Source organism: Zonotrichia albicollis, chromosome 14 (genome assembly GCF_047830755.1).
Source record: "Zonotrichia albicollis isolate bZonAlb1 chromosome 14, bZonAlb1.hap1, whole genome shotgun sequence".
NCBI classification, from domain to species: Eukaryota; Metazoa; Chordata; class Aves; order Passeriformes; family Passerellidae; genus Zonotrichia; species Zonotrichia albicollis.
In genome coordinates, this window is record NC_133832.1 from 3,731,285 (window position 1) to 3,754,527 (window position 23,243).

Sequence of the window (23,243 nt, forward strand, 5' to 3'; positions counted from 1 at the left end):
TGGATTATAAGTGAAGGAGAACAAGGTTTTAAGCCTAATTTCATGATTCACAGCTCTTCCTCCTGCATGGTCCCCAGCTACATTCCTCTAGGGATGCTTTCCACTGCCTGAACTCAGATGACTGAGGGAAGGCTGATACCACCCAAATCACTCTGCTTCCCTGGGACAAGAAAAACCTGCATGAATTCTCCTCATATTCAAATACTCTCATCTCAGGATGGCTCAGTGAAGTGAATGGAGACTTCAACAGTAATAAAATGAACTCTTGTTTGCTCTGTTAGCTCAGCAATTCCAAGCAGAGGATCCATTTAGATTAAATGTGTTTATACAATGAAGGGCATTTTTAAAATGCAGAAGAGGAGAAAAAAAAAAAACCCAACACACTGGCCTATTGCACAGAGAATGGGAGATTTGATTCAGCTGTGTATGAGATATAATATTCTTGTGAAGTTAAAATACTTTCATTTACAGTGGCTTTAGTTGCAGATTGTAGTTCTCTTTCTGCAGAGGGCATCACTGCTAGATGAGATTAAAGACCAACTTCACAAATCCCCATTTGGTGGCATTAAGAGCAGAAAACAGAGGAACTTTCCCCTTCAGTGCTTGTCAGGGCTGCCCTGAGCAGAGCAGCGCTGGTGCTCGGGTTACACATAATCCCCCAGCTTCGAGGGACAATTAGCACCACAATCTCCAGAAAAGCTTTCAGCTCTCAACAGGTGCCTGAGCATTGTGCTCAGGTTTAAATCAAAATCTGGCAGAGGGAATGACCCACCTCCTGCCACCCCTCCTCTTTGCAACAACTCCTATTACAGTCCAGCCACAGCAGCTCCACTCTCATTTTCTCCAAAAAGACCAAACATGGCTTTCACCCCTTTGTTTGAGGGTTTTTTTCCTTTATCTTCCTTCATCTCTCTGACAGAGATCTGAAGGCAGGAAGTGGAATTTATTTGGTGCATATTATGAGTCTACTACTTCTCTCCTGACTGGTGAAAATAGGAGTAAATCCTTTGAGAGCTGTATAATTATATTGACAAAAATCAGCAAGTCTGTCCCTCTCTCTGGGCAGTTTCAGAAATTAGAGTCCAGAAAAATGCACCAGTACATCAGTCTGACATTAATATTGTATCTGCATTAAGGTGTGAATTATAGATTTGAGTTGGGTATTTTTTTGTAATATTGTGCATTACAAAAATCTCCTTCCCAATCAAAAGTCATGTTTTTTAGATTAAAAATTTCTTCTGTCTTTCAGAACATCTTCACAAGGCAAGAATGGCAAAGTGCCTCTTAAACTGCAACTTGTACAGTGAGTAAAACAACACTGAACACTTCTCAGAAATATTCTCTTTTTTCCAATGTACAGGCATGTTCACTGAGAAGAAATATTTATTAGGGAGAATTCCCTCCTTAGTAGTCAGTCAAGCTTTTCTCATCCAGTAACAAATATTTTCTGGCAAAATAAGCAATTTAGAGCCATGCAATACTCAAGGGAGGCTGACTGCCTAGTGAATTAATCATTTATGATGAATAAAAAGAAAATTGTTATGAGAGATATCAAAAGATGCAGTAAAACACAATGGCACTTAAAAGAATAAGAAATCTTGACATCTGATCTGACTTGTTTCCATATGGAGACAAGATTGATAATACAAACCAGATATTCCTTTGGCACAATTCAGATTAAAAACTCAAGTCTCCATAGCACAATGAGAAAACAGTGAGCAGATTAATCATGCACAATTTCCAGTTTGCTTTCTTCTTGTGGAGTCCTATTGCCATTATCCTTCTGGGCCATGCTCATGATGGTTTCTCCAGTTTTTTGCTGCCCTCTGGTTCCTCTGCTCCCCCTGTGGCAGATCCCAGGGGCTCACACCCCATACCTGGCAATCAGTCCCCAGGGAACTCAGCACCCTAAATGGTTGGACTTGCTAAACCTTTTATTCAAGTTTTTATTATTGTTTTTCTCCATCGATCTAAACTTAGTATCAACTAATTCTTAATTGTGCATCTCCTTCCTCCCTTGGATCTGAAAACTCCACAGAACCAGAAGTGCTGAATACCTTGAAAAGGAAGGTCACAAATATCAATTTTCACATTCAACTGAAGCCACACACGACCTATCCTAGCAGCCATTATCTCATGGCCAGAACAGAAAATAGCTCTTAGTTATGCTGTAACATCCTTCCATTCCTTTAGGATGGCTACAGAAAGAATTCATCTCCTGAACTGAAGCTGGCAGCTAAAACAATGGCAACCCTGCAAATGAGGAGCCTCTGAGAGGGGCTTCACTCCAAACCACAAGGGCAGAGAGATCTCCTGGGCACAAGAGACAGCTTGGACACAGCAGGTTTGGAAAAGAGGTGCAGATGAGACAAAATGGTCTGAGAAAATTAAATCAAGGCAAGAACAGAGAAGAAAAATCAATGTTCCTGGCAGTTTGCCATTGGCACAATAAGCTCTGTACTGACATCAGTATGTTCCTGTAATTGCAGCAAACCTGGTTTTTACAGCTCTGTCCAGTAGAATTCATAAGCTACAGTTCCACTAAGTAGCAGAATTAAACTCTTATTTTTTTAAAAAATTCAGTCTCAATTTTAATATATCAAAATTGACTAAGACAAAAATGGCAAAACCACTGCAATGTAAAGAGCTTCTCTTTAATTGACTCAGTGCAGCTACCATGGCTTGCAAGAGCAAAGTTCAGAGTCTTTTATTCTATCAATAACATTCTTATGTTTTTACAAACCAGCAAATCTATACTAAAATAAAAAACCTCACCTAGATGTTCCCAACCCAGTTTCCCAGAGAGAGGTTTCATGAACAGATGTTGCAGGATGACAAAAGGCTCATCTTGCCTATTTATTTCATTAGACAGGTAGTCAGCAGAACACACACAGAGCCAAAATGACAGGATTTGGACTCCCAGCCATGCTGGATTTCATGGCAGTTACAAAGATAAGTAGACAACTTGAGGTCATCAGTATGTTTCATGTTTCACTGAAAAATATTCATCTTTTTTATGGATTCTCAATGGCTGTAGAAAATACCTTACACAAAAGATGAATTTCACTCTGCTGAATTATTTTATCAGCAGCTTAGGATTCACTGTGAGTCTTAAGGACAAGCCAACATTTAATTGTTCTGCTTTTCAATAATTGTAATAAAAAGAAAAGACCTGGATCCAATTTCTATACAATCAAAACAAGACTGAAAATAGCAAGGAAATACCCAATAAGTATTGATAACAATAAACAAAAGTAATCTCAGGAAACCAGAAACCTATTGCAGTTGATTTTTGTCCAGGTGAAAACAAAGTCTGGTTTATTTTGAGATGTTTCTAAAAAGCCTCTCCAAAATGTGAAGGAAGCAAAAGCAAGAACATAAACTTACTTTACCTAGAATAACACTGAATAAATGGCAGAGTCATAGCTCTAAAAGAGGGCCAAAAAATTAAGGAAGAGACATTAGAAAGCAAGACAGAAGAAAAATTAATTAATTAATTAAAAAAAAAAAGCAAGCACCTGTATGGGGAAATAAGTGAGAAGGGGACAAAGGAGAAAAGGAAGTTTAAGGCGTGAAGTGGAAGGATTGCTGGACTTCAGATGGGCAACTCTGCTCATTTCCAGAACTTCAGCTGTTCAGCTGAGGAGAGAGCAGGAGTGATGGATGCATCCCAGTGTGGGATAGCTCTGAAGTCAGAACATATGCTTTGAGTTGAATCCAACTGCAGAGCTCTGGCAAACATGCTGCATTTAGAGAGGCAAATACATCAACTCCAATTTTTTAGCAGCTGTGCTGCCCTTTAATTCCTCACACCCTGCAGTGTACACTTGTACCCCTCTCCCTCACCTCCAAAAAGCTGAGCACTCAGAACAGCCCAGCCTTTCTATCTGAAGCCAACTAACAGCTCTTGCCCACTGGAATTTTCTTTGAGATATACTGTTATTTTCCACTTGTTCTGCCCATTTTCTTCTTAATTAAACACACATTGAAGTGTCTTCTTAGGAAGGCTGAGCCATACCAGCAGGAACCCAGACTCCCTAGTTCAGCTGGCAAGCTCTTCCCTAGAAATCCCAAATTATCCCAGACCCAGAGAGTCTTCTCTCTTTCCCAAACTGAGGTTCTCCTCACAGACCCACCAGCTCTTCTCCATAACTCCAAGCATTTCAGCATTAACTGTCCTCATGTGTATCAGCCCTAGCTGAATTCAGCAGAATGAGACCATTTCTAACTCCACTTTTCCTTCCAGCCCTCAGTGGGGTTGTACTCACACATCTCAGGTCACCTCCAGAGCCTCTCTCCAGCAAAGCCCAGCTGCCTTCCAGCAGAGGTGAGGAGCAACATCTACACCTCTCCTCACACCCAATCAGGCTTTGGCACCAATCAAGCTCATTGGCACCTGGTTTTTTACATTCCCTCCTAATTACAGCAAACTCTCTCTTAAAGCTACAAACCTTTTCATGTGAGCAGGGCACCAGGTGCAGGAGTCAACGGGGCGATGGCAGTCAGGGCTGGAACAGTCCCCTTGAGGCCACAGGGGGCAAAAGGATGGCGCGAGGAGCTGTAAAAAAGGGAAAAGTGTTCCTTTTGTACCTGGTTTTTCTTCTCCCTGGAAGCTGAGGGTCAGGAGGAGCGCAGAAGGACGGAGATGCTTTGTTTTAAAGCCACTGGGACAATGAGATGAGCCTCTGGCAGAGACAGCAAATTCAGAGGAGAGTGAACCCTGCTCCCCTCATTGCTGCAGAGCCCTCCTGGCTGCTCACCCCCAGCCCTGCCTATGCTGCAGTGGGTAGGGAGGAAGACCCCACAGGGAATGGGAAAGGACAATAATCCAGTGTGTTGTCATTATAGAGCAAAAGTTCTACTGTTAGTACATTTCAAGGGTTCCATATCACTAGAGTTTTGTACCTCCTCAATGTTTCTTGTAGGCAGCTCCTCTAGGTACTGACTCCAGTTCCCACCAATCCACTCTTTTATACCACTGTTCTTATTGGCTCCAGGTGCAGCCTGTTAACATCAGGCCTGCTCCTAATCTTTGGTAATTGGTTCAGCTGCAGCTCTTTAGGGGATAAGATTACATTCTATACCACCTTCATTCACCCATACTGTATCCCCCTACAAGAGTGTGGGCTCCCCACCACCACACACAATGAGCAGAGAGGCAACTCTGGCTGCTTGCTGCTCCTCAGGTTTCCATTTTGCTCCTGCCACCAGTTAGCACCTTGCTGTGGCAGAGCCCTTCTGTGAGCATGACTGGTGGCTGATTCTGGAGGTGTTTCCCAGGGCTGGCCTCTTGTATCAATGCATTTATTCCCTATATCACACTTAGGACAGGAATGAACGGCTGTGCTTGCCCTGCAGGCACCGATAAATCTCACTGCAGGCCTGGGGGTGGTTGGTTTGTTTGTTCTCAGCTGCTGTGCTCACAGGACCCCCCTGGCCATGGCTGGGTGCAGGAGCTCAGCACCCTGGGCTCCAAAGCACAGGTACAACCTGTCAGCTCCTCATTAGCTCAGATGTGCCCAGCAGTGTCCCACACACTCATCCCTGCCTGAGATGCCTTTGGAGCACAGCAGGAGCTCGGCTGAGGCACATGCTGTGAGTGCAGCACATTCCTGTCCACCTCCAGGCCCTGGAGGAAGTTCAGCTGGCAGCGAGAGTCGGAAGCAGCCGCGGTGCAGAAGGACAAACAGCTCCCAGCTCTGCTCCATGAGACACCAGCTCAATCTTGTTTGTTCAGAAACCACTGCTGCTTGCTGCAGCCAAGAAAACCCAGCTCCCTGAAACACACCAACTTCAGTTATTTATTAAGGTCTTGTTTGGCTCCTCTCAAGCTTTGTATTTTGTTTTCATTTGTCAGATTGAGCGCTGCTTGGCTGTATACTGAACTACACTATGACCCCTGATTCACTTTTCCACCAATTCTCTTCATATCTCTTAATTGTCTTGAAATAGCCAGACTTCTGTATGATAATTAATATTACTGTGAACTTGGCCACTGGAAATCCAAAAGTGATTAGATTTCTGGAGGCCCTGAATGAACCAGTGTAATGTATGTAGTGATCTGAGCACAGCACTTGGAACTGTGAACTGCTGACTCCAGAACCTGGCTCTACCTTGGCATTCCACCTCTGCCCTTCCCTCTGCACAAGGAGAATCTCTCTCTTTATTTACCTACCTCCCAAATTTGGGAATAAATTTGGAATGTGACATAAGTGTTAACAGTGTAATTAGTAGGAAAAACTTTCCCTGTTCATTCAACAACAGATGCCTATCGCTCAAAAAAGACTAATCAAATTCTTAAAACATATATTCTGGGCAGAATATTTTTAAAACAGAAAGTATTCAAGATGGAATTTTCTTGACAGTGCCTGCTGTAGACAGACTCAGGACAGCTCATTTTGTTTAAAATAAATTAATTGAAAGCTTGTGGGACTTGCTTTTGTATTTTTCTGTTATAAATTTAAAAATGTGTTATAAACAAAGAGATAAAAAAGAATTTTCTAAGTGCTGGTAGATTAAGACATCATCTTTAATGGCCAGGAGGGGGAAACTTGGGATTTACTGCTTTGGATCCAAAGTGTCATGGAGCATTAGGAGGAATCCTGCAAAGCTGCCTGACCTCAAACTTTGTAGAATTCCCTGTTCCACAACACAGTGAAGCTACAGAGCCTGCTCTGCCTTGTAGTAGCATCCTGAAAATGGACCCCACATGATTTTGGCTACTGTTTTGATCATCTAATCTTCAGTTATTGTACATTAATTCATGCAGAAGAGGAGAAAGGCAAAGATCATTGCCAAGGAAATGAGGATGAGCATTTTCTGTAATATACAGACAGGTCACAGATAGAGAAGAACAAACCTGAAGCACTCACAAAACTTCCTAGGTAAATTCCAACAAGCTTCTGGAGAAACAGAAAATAGCCCATGCTGTTCTCATAGCAGAGGTGAAATTGTCAGATTTAATCAGCATTTCTTTTCTCTGTGCTGTGAGGCTGTAGATGCAGGCTGTAAGACAATAAATATTGGACAACAGGAAGAATAAATATTCCATAATGTCCTATTCCAAGAGAATGACATTTCAAGTTTCAGGCTTTTAAAGTCTTACTTTAAAAATAAAATATAAAGAGAATCTGGGTATTCTATAAATACATATGCCAGGCTAAAAATGTTCTGCAGACCTCCAGTTTCAAGCAAACAACTAAACAGCTCTTGCACATGCCCCTGGTGTCAGCCTCCTCTCAAAGCTTAGCAATAATACAGCTGGGCCTCACCCATCATTTTCCAGGAGATGAGATCCCTAAATCCCAGTATCACATTTTCTACAGTTACTGATATAAAACCAACATTTTCCATCCATAAAAACATCAGCGCCCAGCTCTGCCAAAACAAGGACCCTCCTCAGCTGATCAGTGTGAAATGATGCACGAGCACAGCTTTATACTCAGACACACACATGAAACAAAATTATTAAATGCTTTAAGGTCATCCTAGGAAAATTATATGACTGGGAGGTCATGACTGAGAAATTATTAACTAATTTCGAATCTTTTCATGCACACTACGGAAAACTGAACACAGAGTTATTAAAGATGATTTGGCACTCTGAGAAACCCATGTTGCTCTTTCGTGTTGCTATTCTATGTCGCTACTGAACAGCAGACAGCCAAGTCTGCAGGACCAAAACTTTTAACACAACTGGTCTGTAAGCCACAGTGACTTTGGAGAACTGAAAATCAGCAATTTCCATATCAGTTATCTCTGAAGGAAAACTAAAATATGTGATTTAGGCAAATAGTTAGTCAGAAGATGAATATTTAACATTTTATATGATGATTGCTCACATCAAGAGTAGGTAAGAGTAGAGATAGTGATTAAAATGTTTGATTTTTAGAGAATATTCAACAGTTCTAAGTTTCACCTTTAAAGAAGTAACAACATCTCCTGGTTTGCAGAGCAGACTCCTGATCCACTTCAGATAGAAACACACAATGCCAGGTCTGGAGGAAACAGATGAGTTCCAGCCCTGGCCCTTTGCCAGATCTGCAGGGTTCAGGCTCTGGGTGAAATGGGAACGTGAATATGTTACAATATAAATCTCGTGGTGGTGGATGTGAAATCACTTTAGTGATCACAGAGCAGTTTCTGGTGAACAAGCCCCTGCTGTACAATGGCCCTGCTGCCTCTGGCTGTCCTTTCTCTGCTGACAGTCTTGGCAGAGCCAGCCAGGACTCACTGATAAGAAGGGACTCTTATCTCCAGAGGTGGTCCTCGGGTCAGAGTTGAGGAATGTTGGCTGGATAGCACTGGAGCATGTGCTGCTGCTGCTGCCTGCAGTGTTTATCTGTTCCTTCCATGAGCACCTAATGCTCCATGACATAATTAGGACCAAGAGTAAAGCTACGTACCAAAGAACCGAATATTTCATCAATGACAACACCACCCAGAACTACGTTACTAAGAAATAAAACATTTTTGAACCTCAGGAGAGAATCAGAATGGAAATAAACCCTAAGACATGAATTTTTAATTACCAGATATCAGGAAAGAATGTTTTCTTTGGGGGAGTTTTTCTGAAACCAGCAGCTGTCATATTCCTTGTGCCTTTATCCCGGTTTTGGAAGCCCAGCCCCAGCCTGGATGAACAAAGATAACTGATGCAAAACTCACCTGTAAGCAGCTTATACCTAGAGATCATTTGGAAGTTTCTGTCAAAGCTATTTGAGCTGCAGAAAAGAAATTCAGCAGAAAAAAAAAAAAAAGCTTAACAATTGGAAACACCATTTAATCCAGAAAGATGGAACAGGGAAACCCAAGTTGTTTTTAAGCCAAGACTGAGCCATCCAGTGTGACCATGTGAGTGCCATGAAAATGAGAGGAGCTGGAAGGGTCAGAATCAAAACGCACACATGAAGTGTCCCCTGCAGCAGGGACTGTGCTCATGGCAAAAAGGATTGCCCAGGGTATTTTATCACTGAGATATAATATGCTTAACTATAAAAATTTGTATGTCTTTTTAGTCATCTGTAGAAAATCTAAACTGAAATCTTCCTGATTTTTAAGTTTTTGGCAATGCTGCTTCTCCCTTTTTCTCCTTGACTGAGCACAAACTAACCATACACTGTGTCAGTTAAGGTCAGGCTTATCTGAGCCGTCTCTGAACTCCTAATTCTTCTCTCTCCCAAAAGTGAAATCCAAACCTGTTGAAACTGGCCTCTCTTTTCACAAAACAGGATGTGAAACGAGGGCTGATAGCCCTGAGAGTAATGAAAAAAAATCAAAAGAAGTTTGCTTTTGTAATGGTGTTACAGTCTAAATATCACAAGCTTTAATATATCAAATAGTCACAGAATATTACTAGATAATATTAATCAGGGACATAAAATTTCAGAAATTTGTATTTGTGTCGCATGTTGTACTTATATATATGTATATACATGGACAGAGTGTGTTTGTGTGTGTATCAGGACCACTTCTACCCAACTGAATATAAGTGAGTTAAGTATTTACTTTGTGCACAAAAATAACCAGCTATCAGATCCTTAGAAGAAACTATCCCAAAAGAACATTATTATTTAACAAAATTATTCTTATCATAGAAATCTATAGCCTATATCAGGTTATATGCCAACAGTTATTAGCTTTGTAGTAGAACTTTCATCAATGCTTTTGGAATTTGATTGTAAAATTTTAAAGTGCTGGAATAGTTTGGTGGACCACACTTAGCATTGACATTAAAATACAAAATTCAGCATGCTCTGCATATGTTTATATGAATGAATAGGCTAATGGGGGTATAGCTGTGATTTCCTGTCCTCTATCCCCTTGTTTGTTCTTCTGTCCAGTGTTTGCTCTCTGATCTACACAACAAATGTTCTTCAGATCCATGAGTGCCCTGACAAGTGCAATGTTCAATTTGTAAACCACTTGCATCCAAATTTCTGCAGGTGTTTAGCTCTGGGGATGTAGAAATACACCCAAGGATGGATTCAGGCACTCACATCACTCCCAGGCCATGTCATGCACACAGATTAAAAGTTCAGAACAAGCAGGTGCTGCCTGCTGCCCCTGCAGCTCCACCTTGGCACAATTTACACATCTCCTGCATGTTCCCAGGATGTTCCACAAATCCAAACACAAATGGCCAGGGTTTTAATTTGAGATGAAAATATTTTTATCTATTTAAATATGCATTATTCTGTGCTTCACACAGCTCATCTGTTAACTCTGGCATACCATGGTGGTAGTTTGTGATGAAATTGTGTAAATAACTAATGAATTTTGTGTTGTGGATATCTGACTTATGCAGGCTGTTTGCATCTGCCCAATCCCATTTTCCCTTCAGAGGGACAGTTGAGTGTCCCAGAAAAGGAATGCCTGTTGTCTTTCTCCAAGGCAGGCATCACAGATAACAAAGACACTATTGTTTGGGACACAGGACATGAAGTGGTGATTAATCCTTTCCCCATGCATTCCTGTCAAGTGCTTACTTCACCTCCCACTTTAGTCAGTTCTCAAAAACCATCTGGCCAAGAGTTCTTTTCTTTTTTTGGTTGTTTTTTTGTTTTGTTTTGGGTTTGGAATATGTTGCCTAATTTTTGTTAGTCATGATGAAAAGCTGAAACCAACAGTGATGAGTCTGCACCAGGTGCCTGGTATTACATCATGCTGGACATTATCTTGCAAAACAGTCAAATACTTATTTTGGCTGAAGGGTTTTTTTCCAGAGCAAGACTGGATATTCTTCCCACCCACAAGTATTATCTTCTATTCTACTACCCAGAGGACCATGAAAGAAAATGCCACTTTATAAACAGAGAGTTGTGTTCTCCTGAAAATGTAAAGTTCATTCTTTCACTTGGACCTTCATGTACCAAAAGGAAGTAAAGAATTCCCTAATTTTGTACATAATACACTGAACTGCAATTGACATCATCTTGCAAAATGACAAGCACGAGCATGGTTCGAGGTAAAGAGGGACAAACAAGAAATGTGTCCAAACCCATCACCCCATACAAAACAGACGGTCTGGAGGCTCTTAAGGACACAGCCAAGAAATGCTCCTTTCAGGAAAGGCAACACTTTGCTTTGATATATGGACTTGTCCCACAGCTAAAATGTTATTCATTACACAGTTGTTGAGTTAAACCTTTACAAATAAACAAGCCCATTTCCCTATCTGGGCATTCTTCTTGCAAATAAAAAATGGATTGCTTTGTTTCAGGTGAAATCCCCTCCAAAGTGACCTGCCCAGATAACAGTGTTTACTGGAATTATTTTGCCATGCAATTATGTTGTTTTCCATCCACAGTCTAGCTGAGATCCAAGATCACTCTGTTGCCATTGGATTGTGATATTGGACCAGCATTTGCAAAGGACATTTTATCCCACCAGGGCACAATATCTCAAATACCTCAGCCATCTCTCTATAGTGTGATGGATCATCCCTGTCTTTCCTTTTTGGCTACACAGGGAACCCTGACAAACAGAAATCTAAATCTTCTATGTGGAACTCTGGCTGATTGCCTGATCTCTTTTAAACTGGCTGCTGACATTAAGGAAATCCATCCTTCTCAGAAAAAAAAAAGGTTAAAACTGATCATCAGGAGTTATCTTCAGTGTTAAGGACCTTTTGTTTGCAAATACAAGCTCTTGGCTCTTTTTTGAGACCTCTGATATTTGTGTGTTTGTGTTAAGCATCTTCACTAAATTCTTAGTTAATTGTTCTCCTCTGGGACTATATAGGAGCTAAGACATCCTTTTTTTTTTATTCATTCTCCTTCCTAACAAACTGATTAAATTAGGCCTAAGCCCACACATTTTTGTAAACCAAGTTTTGATACCAAATTGTCCCAATGGGTAGACTGCTTTTGTAGCATTATTTTTACCCTTCTCTTGAAATTAAATATCTCTTTCTTTCTAAAACATTAATGAAACTCTTTGCAGTAATAAGCACCTTTACCAAGGCAGCTTTCAAAGGGCTGTGCAGTGACAGGATCGAGTTTCACTGTGAAATTTGGGACGGTGGAGCCATGACAGACACAGTTACACAGTAGGTTAGACCCTAGATGACAATCCAGAACAGATAAAAAGTAATCCTTCCTCTGTCTTTCTGCACCTTCTTTCTCCTATTTTCTTTTTTTTACCTCTATAATGACCTGATCATACATAAACCCAGACTATTCCACTTCCTCACAAATGTTACTAGGTTGCTGTGCCATTATTAGCAAAGTGACATTAATTTCACGATTTTCAAACCCAGTGTAGAATGAAAAAGTAGCCCAAAGTCAGAGAAACTGGTTGCCAAGAAAAAAAAAAAAAAAGACAAAGACTAAAAAATAAAATACATGTAGCAAAAATTACTATGATAAAAATTACAGATTTAGAGCCCAAGTTTGTGATCAAAGGTCTCTAAGCTGCTATCACATAAAAGCTCTGCTCTGTTGTGGAGGAACATTACAGCTCCTCTATTGTTCTCAAACAGCTCAGGTCAAAGAAGTAGCATAGCAAATCTATTAATGTCCTACCTGCCTTCCACACTAATTAGAGACTCAGCCTCTCTGCTCTTGATATTTGAAACTTCTCAGAAGATGAAGATTAAAGTAGCAGCTCTCAGACTTTTCCAGAGGGTTTCCTTTTTAAGCCTTACCTTCCCTGACAAGTATGGATTCAGTTGAGGTGAAAGAGCATTAGGAAATTTTACCATCTCTGCTGCTTTTATTTATTTTTATTCACCCCCCTAACCACAGTCTGTTAAACACTTCCACAAAAGAACATCTTTATTATCTTACTCCAATTCTGGTTCTAAAAATATTCAGATAATCCAGAATATTGAATCTAATTGCTGTAAAACCTAATTATTCATGTTCCTCCCAGTTCCAGGAAATGTGGCCACAGTACACCTACAGTAAAGGTCCCATCAACATCCCTGGTTTTGTAATCACCTTTCAGATATTAACCAACATTGTCCTTCTTTTTCCATAAGAGGAATTCTTCAGTCCGTGTGTCTGAATTCCCACTGGACCATTTAGACAGATGTTTTCTACTCTGTCTCCTGGTCATGCCACTCCGAACAATGAGGACATGGACAGTCTGTCATTGTGATTTGGTTTCCTATATTTTCCATATCCAAGACAGAGCAAAACTTTCCTTTTACTGTCCCTTTTTTAGGCATGGGGACCATCCACCAGGGATCTAACTCAATGTAATTTTCAAATACACAGGGTTTTGTTTCCATTACACCACTTGTCTGTGTGTAACAGAAGAATTTGCTCAGCTTCTTGGACAAGCACAAGATTTGCATAATCACACACAATTAAATGCAATTAAATGGACTGAACCCTGCACACCTGTGTATCACACACGAGTGAGGCTTCTGGGCACATGAAAACTGCTCTGGAGCGATCAGAGCACGATGACACCTGGTAAATGCCTGGATGTACAAACCTGAGAGACGAAAGCAGGAGTGTTTTTGCATGAATTCTGGGTTTGGAAGGGTTAATCTAGGGCTTCAATCTCCTTTGAACGCAGCATTTACGAACCATATCACACACCAGACCGTGCACTTGCAGCGTTCAGCGAAGCCGGCAGGAGCCATCCGCACAGCACCTGAGTTAAAATCCATTATTTACATTGCGCAAAGCTAATAACTCACACAACCACTGCCATGGCACCGCGGGACTGCCCCGCACACACAGCCACTTCTCCAGAGCTGGTTGTGCACGTCTTGGGAGCAGCTGAGCCTCGAACCATTCTCAGACATAAATCAGTGTTTTCTTAACCTGCCCGTGCCCTGCTGTGAGCGGGAGCCGGGGAAGGAGCCGCGATCCCGGCACGGCCGAGGGGATTTGGGCGCTGTCCGTGCCCAGCTCCTGCCGGGCTCTGCCCGACCCCAAACCTGCGCAGCTCCTGCTGGGCTGTGCCCGACCCCAAACCTGCCCAGCTCCTGCCGGGCTGTGCCCGGTCCCAAACCTGCCCAGCTCCTGCTGGGCTCCGCCCGTCCCCAAACCGTGCCCGGCTCCTGCTGGGCTGTGCCCGGCCCCAAACCGTGCCCGGCTCCTGCTGGGCTGTGCCCGACCCCAAACCGTGCCCGGCTCCTGCTGGGCTGTGCCCGACCCCAAACCGTGCCCGGCTCCTGCCGGGCTCTGCCAGACCCCAAACCGTGCCCAGCTCCTGCTGGGCTCCACCGGCCCCAAACCGTGCCCGGCTCCTGCCGGGCTGTACCCGGCCCCAAACCGTGCCCAGCTCCTGCCGGGCTCTGCCAGGCCCCAAAACCTGCCCAGCTCCACATCGTGCCCAGCACAGCCCAGGGAAGGGCAGAGCTGCCCCTGCTCTATGTGCTCATCCTTTCAGGGTGTTCATCAAGAAGCTGAGCAAGAATAGCAAGCAGAGCCCAGCAGGGTGAGGATTATTCTTGACAAGTCTCAAATAAACTACTTTCTTTTTCTTTTTTCTCAGTTTAGATAACTTTATAAATGTATTTTATTGCTAAAGGTTTCTTCATTTCTTCCTGATTTCCAACTATCTGGAAGTTAAAAGTTTTAAAAGTACATTAAGATTGAGTCAGTCCCCCACCCCCAATTTATCTCAGCCTCAAACATCTTAACAGGTTCCAGTTACCATACTGGTTGACTGATTTATTTTAACTGGACCCTTACACACAGTAGCCTTTAGGTTAGGAAGGAATTGTTCCCTGTGAGGGTGGGCAGGCCCTGGCACAGGTGCCCAGAGCAGCTGTGGCTGCCCCTGGATCCCTGGCAGTGCCCAAGGCCAGGCTGGACATTGGGGCTGGAGCACCCTGGGACAGTGGGAGGTGTCCCTGCCATGGCAGGGGGGGCACTGGGGGAGCTTTGAGGTCTCTCCAACCCAAACCATTCCATGATTCTCTGAAACTCTCACTTAATGGTCCAGATTTATCTCAAGTGTTTATCAGCTCCAAGCTGGAATAACAGTTTCAAGAAACTGGTGGGGGCTTCATCCACTAAACCACAGTTAGGGAACAGTCAGCAAAGGCTTCGTTACCCAATGTTTAAGATTAATGATGTAATTGCATCATAAGCTAATAAATAATTGATATCTAGAGGGAAATTCTGACATCATTCAGAAATGCAAGTCTGCCTAGTGATCTTTCTCTAAGAGCAGATTTTAGACAGAAAGGTGAATTTTAGTTCTAACTTCTCCTAAATCTTTCTTAGATGACACCTCGAACAGTACAAAATGTTTTAATAGAAAACAAGTAACTCTAGCAACATGACTGTATAATTATAAAATATTCTGATTTTCCAAAAGCAGATGGAAAAAGCTTATGCTGAAAGACATTTTTCAGGAAATGTTAGAAACATCTCCTCAATGGATTTCATGTTGACAGAAACATGAAATGATATAATGAAAAAGGACAGAGTCCAATTATTCTAATATTTTATTTCTATCAGAGGCCAATTTTAGGCATTCCAGGGAAAGGCAGAAAACCATTTCTGAACAATACAGGAAGTCAATGGAAGAACATAAACCAGAGCAGGTGTTGGAAAATTGTATCTGCCCTTTTTTCTGTTTGTTGTCCAAAAATGCAAATTGCTTTTTACCAGAAACCTTCCAGCAACATTTTAGCTTGACAAAATTTAGCATCTATTCATGCTAGTGCTGAGAGAGAAAGCCATAAATGTCAGCACACAGCAGTCTGGATTTTATAATCACATGTCTCTCAACATCCTTCTACATAATGCCTAGGACCAGGTAATTACAGCACAATTTTAAAAAGTCTCCTAATTAAATAAAATTAGGATAGAAAAAATAGAGAAGTAAGGAAACTTATGTATTGGGGCTGCCAAATATGGATAATTTGCCCCATTTTCTTTAGCAACTGAAATATGTAAACACCAAAGCTATAAAAAATCAGCAATTTATACTCACATGTAAGAGTCTTTAAAATGTAAAAGGTATCTCTGCTTTGTTAATGACATAAATAGTCAGAGCTATGAAGTCTAGGAGCCTAACATCAAAGTTTCTATTTGCACAGTCCTTAACAAAATCCTTTCCATGTTAAAGTCACTCTCACCCAGTCCTCCAACTTAAACCAACACAATTTTCTCAATTCCTGCATCTGGAAGAATGAAACTACAGAACTCACATCCTTCAGTACCTCTCCAAAAGTCCCTGTCCCACCCCACCTCTTCACTGGATATTAACTGGCCTCTGTTTCATGCAGGTTTGGTGCATTTTAGCTACCTCAGGCTGGGCTCTCAAGTGCTGACATGAGCATCTGATCTGGCTTTGTACCTAAATATCCAAGTGAAAGGAAACCAGAACTGCCAGAGTGGAAGGACTGGTATAAATCTAAAAGGAGCAGCAAAATTATCTTTTTTTTTTTTTTTTCTAAATATGAAATAAGTGGGATTCCTATAATCTGGCATTCACCTAAAGTTGTTGCACTGCAAGTTTGACAGATATTAATGCAGTACCTGGACAGCATTCCAGAGTTATAAAGTCTTCTATAGATTACCCAAGAATTTCAAAAGAAGGAAGAATATTCATTCTACCCTATATGAAGTTGAAGATTTTTCTTGCAAGTGTGGTAAATATACATTTTCCATTCTGGGTGCTTTATTTTATTTCCAGAGCTGGACAGTCTTGGTTATCCACAATATCTTGCATCCGTTTGGGAATTGCTTGCACAAGATTCCCCTGCTGACAGTTCCCATTAGCACACATTCATTTATACATACCTTTTTTTTTTCTTTTTTTTTCTTTTTTTTTTTTTTTTGGCATTTGTGAAATTCCTTTCTTCAAGTGGATATGAAAGGTTATTGCTTTAATAGTCCCTTCCCCACAGGTAGATAAGTCTCATTCAAGGAAGCTGTCGCTCAGCATCACCACGAGATCAAAGGGGCTGCAGCAGAAAGTCTCTGAACCTGGGAGGGGTCACTTGTCCCCTAAGCCCTGGCTGGTGTTCACATCAAATGGATTGTCCAGGTCCATCCCAACCACTCTGATATTGTGGCTGGAAAAATGGGATTGCCAGGAATGCTGCCTCACGTCAGCTTACATTCTAACCAGTCACTTCATAAATTAGTGCAAAATTTATTTGATCAGTGTAACCTCCTTCTCTTGGGCACTAAAACAGACAGAAAAGCTTGGCTAGTGCCCACAGCTGGGGTGAGATGATGAACTGCATGTTCACCCAAAGTTTGCTCTGTGGCACATCTCAAACCAGAACTGGTCCCTGGCTCCTCTGAGGAGCCAGCACTGACAGTGAGCTGAAGGCAGATCCTTCCTCCTGAGCTGCAGGAGCTGTGGAAACCAAAGCAGGGGCTATAGAAGAGAGTAAGTTCTACTCCCTAATTTCAGTGAGAATGGATATCCCATCAAGGTACTCATTTCAAACCTGTCCAAACCTCGTTGAGAAGGGCAAACTTCTTCAAACTTTTGCTAATTAGATCTGAACCCACTGACATACATGGAGTTTTGTCTGAGTGAAAACCACCAGTTTTGGCTTCTTTCTGTATTATTTATAATAAAATGTAGCAAAAGCAAGAGGTATTGGAAAGGTGGCTCAGGGACACAATAGTCTAATAACTCCTAGTCCACATATGAGGTAAAGAATACACTGAATTTATAAAACCTCTTAGTGTTAAAAAACTCCAAATCCTTACCTGTACTATGGGGCACAACAGTTTCTGTTCTAAATGAGAGCTGAGCCCCCTCATGAAATGCAAGATTCTGCCTCAGGAAGGAACAGCCTGGAAGCCCAAGGCCAGGAAAAGAGCCCTGGACTCTCTTGTCTTTCCTTGATCACAAGGCAGTGCTTCCCTTGACTTTGGACAGAAAAGATGATACTTGGAAGATCTTAAAAAGTCCTTGGCATACAGCAGAATTAGGGCCAGTCAGGCTCTGTGCCCTCAGGATTTTGTGTTATCCCAATTTTAGAGGTCTGTCAAGCACCAGGCTCCCTGAAAGGACAATTCAATTGCCCAATTTGCCTTCAATTTTCTTCTCTCTGTAGCTGAGCCTGAGCTGGGAATTCAGCTGCAAGCACTTCAGCATTGATGATTCACTGTTTGAAGGACCTCAGGGAAGCCCTGCAGTACCTCCAGACAAAGTTCTCACCTCTGGCTTTTCTTGGCTTGCAGGTTTATTACCCACCAGGGAGTTGAGAGGTATAATACATCAAAACACAAACTAAATTCCAGGCTTGTACATGAGCTGATGGACCCTGGAGCTCCTAATTATAATTACATATTCATATCAGCTGAATGAGATGCTAAATCAGCCTTGATCCCACTCTGTGCCTCTGCACAAAGCCACAGCTGATGTGGATTCCCAACTGGAAGAATGGGAGGGGGTACAGGAACATCCAGCTGTTGTGCATTTGACTCAAGAAATCATTTACTTTCTGATGTGCAAAATGATGAGAATAAAATAATGTGAGCAAAATAATATTCCCCACCCTGTGATTTACAGAAAAATTGCTAATGACCTCAAACCTAAGGCTCTAATGAAAGGACAATAATGGCAATAGTAATGGGAAGCATTGTTTAAAAGCAAGCCTTTTTTCAATTAATGCACATTTTTACACTTTGTTTCCTCCTTGAAAGTTTGGCCAAAACAAATCTTCCTGCAGTTAATTTGTCTCAGGAGTAAAAGGGTCGATGCAGCATTACATGGTCATGCTCTGGATCCCAATAAAAGAGTTGTTACCATAGCAAAAAGTATTGTTGCAAAGACAACACATACAACGTAAGATTAAAGAAAAAACCTCCAGAAGTACTCACAATAATACTTACAACACTTACTTAGAGCAAAAGATACTCTGTCCTAATTACATCAAATGAGACTTTGCTACTGCTGTGATACTGACTCCTTTAAGACCCATTTTTCAAAAGGCAAATGTCTAAATTATTTGGGATCTTTCAAAATTGGAAAAATCACTTTTAAAATTATGTACATCATAATGGCCTGAGGCTTGTCAAGGATTGGAAAAAAAGACATTGTGTAAGATCTGTACATAACGTGTAAAAAAAGGCAGGTTATACCTTATACTCTGGGTTAATTTCAGGAAACAGAGGAATGAAGGGGAAAAAAGGCTGAGAAATATGAATGGAAAGACAAGGCAGCAGAAATCAGTGGAGATGCTCATGCAGCTTGGCATGCCAGCATTGTTCAGCAAGCATTTTGATAAAAGGTAGTTTTTAAAGTTACAAATAATAAACTGTGAGCTTTGTAAGCTTTCTTAGACACCTCAGATCACAAGAGAAAGCATGGAAATAATTGCAGGAGCAGAATTCCCACGTGGGAAAAGTTTGCACTGCTGGGAAGTGAAGACAGCTGAAAATGATGCAGCACCAGCTGAGACACAGAACAAGTGGAAGAGAGAAGAGCAAGACAGCAGAAGGTGTGAAATAGGATGAAGAGCCAGGAAAATTATCTAAGGAGCAGAGTTTGAAGGTGATGCCTCAGGTTTAGCTTTTATATTTTTCAGATTTTGTGCTGATTTAGTGTTTACATTTGCTTTAGTCTGGGCTTCATATGAGGAAATGCTGAGATCTCTTCACAGAACAGAGAGACAAAAAAATTCCTGCTCCAGCTGGGGATCAAGGACAAACGACCCAAATCTCAGGCCCAAGAGCACAAACAATATGGGCTGAAGAGAGAAAACAAGAAGGATGGGACTTCATAACATAAAGCTGGAATTGGACAAATTAACTCCAATATGCAAATGGAGCAGAACTTATAAAAGTGAGAGATGCTGTGACTGTTTGTGCATTTTGTGACCATTTTGGTTCATCTTGGGTGCAGCCCTGGCTGGGCTCTTGTGCTGCCCCAGGTGGATCCCTTGAGGCCTTTTAATAAATCCCTGCTTTATTCTTTAGCTCTGTCCAGCCTCTGTTATAACTCAACCTTCCCAAGGCATCAAAGGGACTGTGAGAGGGTGAAGCTGGCAAGCACAGGAGCTCTGGGAGGGCTCTGCCTTGGTAAAACCCGAGCCAAGAGGAGCCCAGAAACACCTCTGCAATGAGGGCACCTGGTGATGGACAGGGCAGAGGCTCTGCATGTCCTGTTGCAGAGCCAGAAGGATTTTCCCAGGGCCAGCCTGTGCCAGACTAGAGAGGAGATGAAAAAGACACCAAGATCCAGCCTTCAGCAACAGGAGAATGTTCTGTCTGCTCATGGGAGTGAAAGGAAAGGGCAATGCAACAGAACGTGTAAATGTAGGGACTAGGATTTGAGGGAAATGTTCTAACAAAGGGAACAAAACAGAAATAGGAAAAATTGAGGTATGAAGGAAGGAGAGCAGCAAAGGAGTTCACTGAAGAGGGCAGCGATGAGATGGGAAATGGGAACATGGCGTGGGAGGCACAGGGTGAAAGCTGCAGGTCAATGGCAAATGGACATAAATGAACAGTTACACACCTCAAGGTATTAAAATAATGTTTAAATTCTTAATTAACCATTATAAGACCTTTGACTTCACATTGTAGGGATTGTTTTAATAGTTTGTAGAGAGAAGGAGGGTGTTTATGGACTTGAAGAAATCCTTGAAAAAAGCTTACACTGCAAATCAAGTGTCAGGAGGCAGAATCCCACCCCTCCAGGTGGTCAGCCTGCCCAGGATACACAGCACACTCTGCCTGATTTGCCACTACAAAGAGATGCAGACATAAGCCTCCTCTCTGGGTTTCAGGTGCAGAGGTGTAATGATGATAAAGCACTTCTGTCCCTGTTTCTCTGCACTGTCTCCAGATCATCCTTTCCAATTTCCCAGTACTGTTTTTTCTAAGGTTTTTATATCCTTGCCTTCCCAAATTCCTTTTGTTTCCTTCACCACTCTTCTCTTGCCCTGCCATTCTTCCCCTCATCCACTGCCCTCCAACTTTTGTACCTCAGCAAGGCAAACCCTTCCTCTTCTCCGGTGCTTAGCACAAGCCAGGAGGAGCACAGGGAGCTTAGGAGCACCAGCCATTCCCATTTTAATCTGTTCTGATCAGATTTATTACACCTACAGTGCAACCAGGGGGATGCAAATCCTTGCCAAGGCCTCTCCAGCCCATGCTCAGTTTGTCTGCCAAGGGGGCTGCATCTGAGCTGATTCCATATCAGAGCATCCTAGTGGCACCTCCCAAAAAATACAGTTGAAAAATTCAAATTACTCTCACCTGATTATGTTAAAATTATCAGTTTTCAAATTGAGAACTAATGTTCTCACCTCCTCACTGCAGACCATGGAGGCACCAATATTTCTCAAAATTTCTTGAGTTTCTTACATATACATACACATGGCCATAATTACCTTCATACCTACACACAGCTCTGTAAACACGGGTAAATTTTTTTTTGTTTGGTTGGGTTTTTTGGTTTGTTTTTTGCTGTTGTTGTTTTTTTGTTCCTAATTCCAGTTGGAGAAATGGCAGAGGACTTTGTGTGTAAACTCTCAAAAATATTTGCCTAAGGTAGACAGCATGGAAATCATTCTGGCCAAAATTTTAAGTTTGGCAAAGCCATAAGCAATAGAAAACAGGACCTTATAATAGAAAGTGCTGGGCAGCCTTATGGCAGACACCACAATTTGTGCTGCTTGTAAGACTTCATTTCATTAATAGGAGCTGCATGGCAGGGCTGGAATACCCTGGGGCTTCCTGTCTTTAATTTCCTTTGAATATAATCTTGGTCTTAAGCCTTCCTTCCTAAATAACCTCTGTCTTTAATTTATTTTTTTTAAGCAAATTACAACTTAATGAGCACATATTCTCGTAGGGCAGAGCCTCTAATTATCAAAATGACAGTGCTGCTTAGAATCTGAATTTCACAGTCATTCAGTGACCAATTCCACAGGTCAGTAAATAATTATACACCGTCCCTGCCAAAAAATAATTAAATAGGATATTATAATGCATCACTGTGTACACCTACAGCTTGCATCACTCAGTCACCTGGATGATTTTGCAGAGTTTTCATGAAGGAGGCAGCAGGGAGGTGCAGATGTGCAGCCCCAACTGGCCACACAATTAATGAACATTTAGAAGGTGTTTCTCAGCCCTTATCCAGGCACAACTGTCACAAGCGCATGTGAGAGACACCAGGATGTAGCTCACCACTCATGCATATATTAGGCAAAATTATTCTGCTAGAAATAATTTTGTATCACTTATCTTGCTAGGAATAACTTTTAGATCCTTAGAAAGGATGGTGTAGTTTTGTAGGATTGGCTTTGCAGGTTTTCTAGACTGGCACTACTTACACGTTTCCTCATCCTCTGACGAGACATAGAACAGTCACTGGCTATGAAGCCAAGGGCTTTTAAATATAAACCAAGTTTGTTGCAGAGTCCTTAACTCTGAAACCTCCCAGGGCAGTCCATTTTAAACTGGAATATGGCATTTGGAATGCCTGCCAGTTGCTTTGGGCCTCTACTGCAACATTAGTGCTCAGAAATTCCAGCACAGTTTTTTTATGCTGCCTAAAGAAATGTGCCCAACACTGACCCTAAATGCCCCCAGTATTAATCCCTGCATTTCCATTTTTCCACACATCCCATACCTGGGGGGCTGAGATCCAAGCAGTGAGCCAAGGAAAAGTGGGCACTCCCTAAACTGCTGGGGAGTTCTGAGACCACTCCTCTCCATGACCTACCCCCTCAACCCCCATTTTTGTCTTTGCTACCTTGTGTGCAAATCCATATACATTTAGGTCTAAGAGGAAAAGAGCCATTTTCATGGTGTTCCCCCTTTGCAGAGGCCATCAAGAGGGTTTTAATTTCTTGTTCTGGTTGCAGACTGCCTGGGGTGGCTGCAGGCTGCCCCACTAAACTCTCCTAACACGGTTCTTAGTGGCCAGCAGCCTTCAGTAGTTACCAGTTTTGCACCAATGTTGAATTAGAACAGAATATTTCTTCATTCCTATGCCAATTTCCCTAATTTAACCATACAACTCCTTTACAATGTATTTTTAAGATTATTCTTTGTATGATTTTAGGGGTTTCTGTATATAAAAAACCCACACAGCTTTTCTTTAGTGACTAACAAAATTATACAGCAATATCCTTTGAAAAACAACTGCCAGTTGTTTCAAGCAGTTGTTCAGAGTGAAAATGAGTCTAAAAACCGTAAATCATTCCTATAATTAATCAGCAAAATTATACAACAAAGCTTTTAATCCCTGCTTTGAATATGAATGAAAATTCCTGAAATACTTGAGTTGCCTTATTCAAGGTAAAGACCTGACTCGAGGAAAACTGATCCATCTTGAAAGCAAAC

The 23,243-nt window shown here is 41.8% G+C and overlaps 1 long non-coding RNA gene across 1 annotated transcript in view; it reads right to left on the bottom strand.

Annotated features, from left to right (window-relative positions):
* Positions 1-4,467: 4,467 nt before the first annotated feature.
* LOC141730903 (uncharacterized) overlaps positions 4,468-23,243 on the bottom strand; it is a 71,495-nt gene continuing 52,719 nt past the window's right edge. Inside the window, exons 4-5 of the long non-coding RNA XR_012582757.1 lie at positions 6,860-7,005; positions 4,468-4,558 (exon numbers count right to left, since the gene is read on the bottom strand). This is a non-coding gene — a long non-coding RNA (uncharacterized LOC141730903). The remainder of the gene's footprint in view (positions 4,559-6,859; positions 7,006-23,243) is intronic.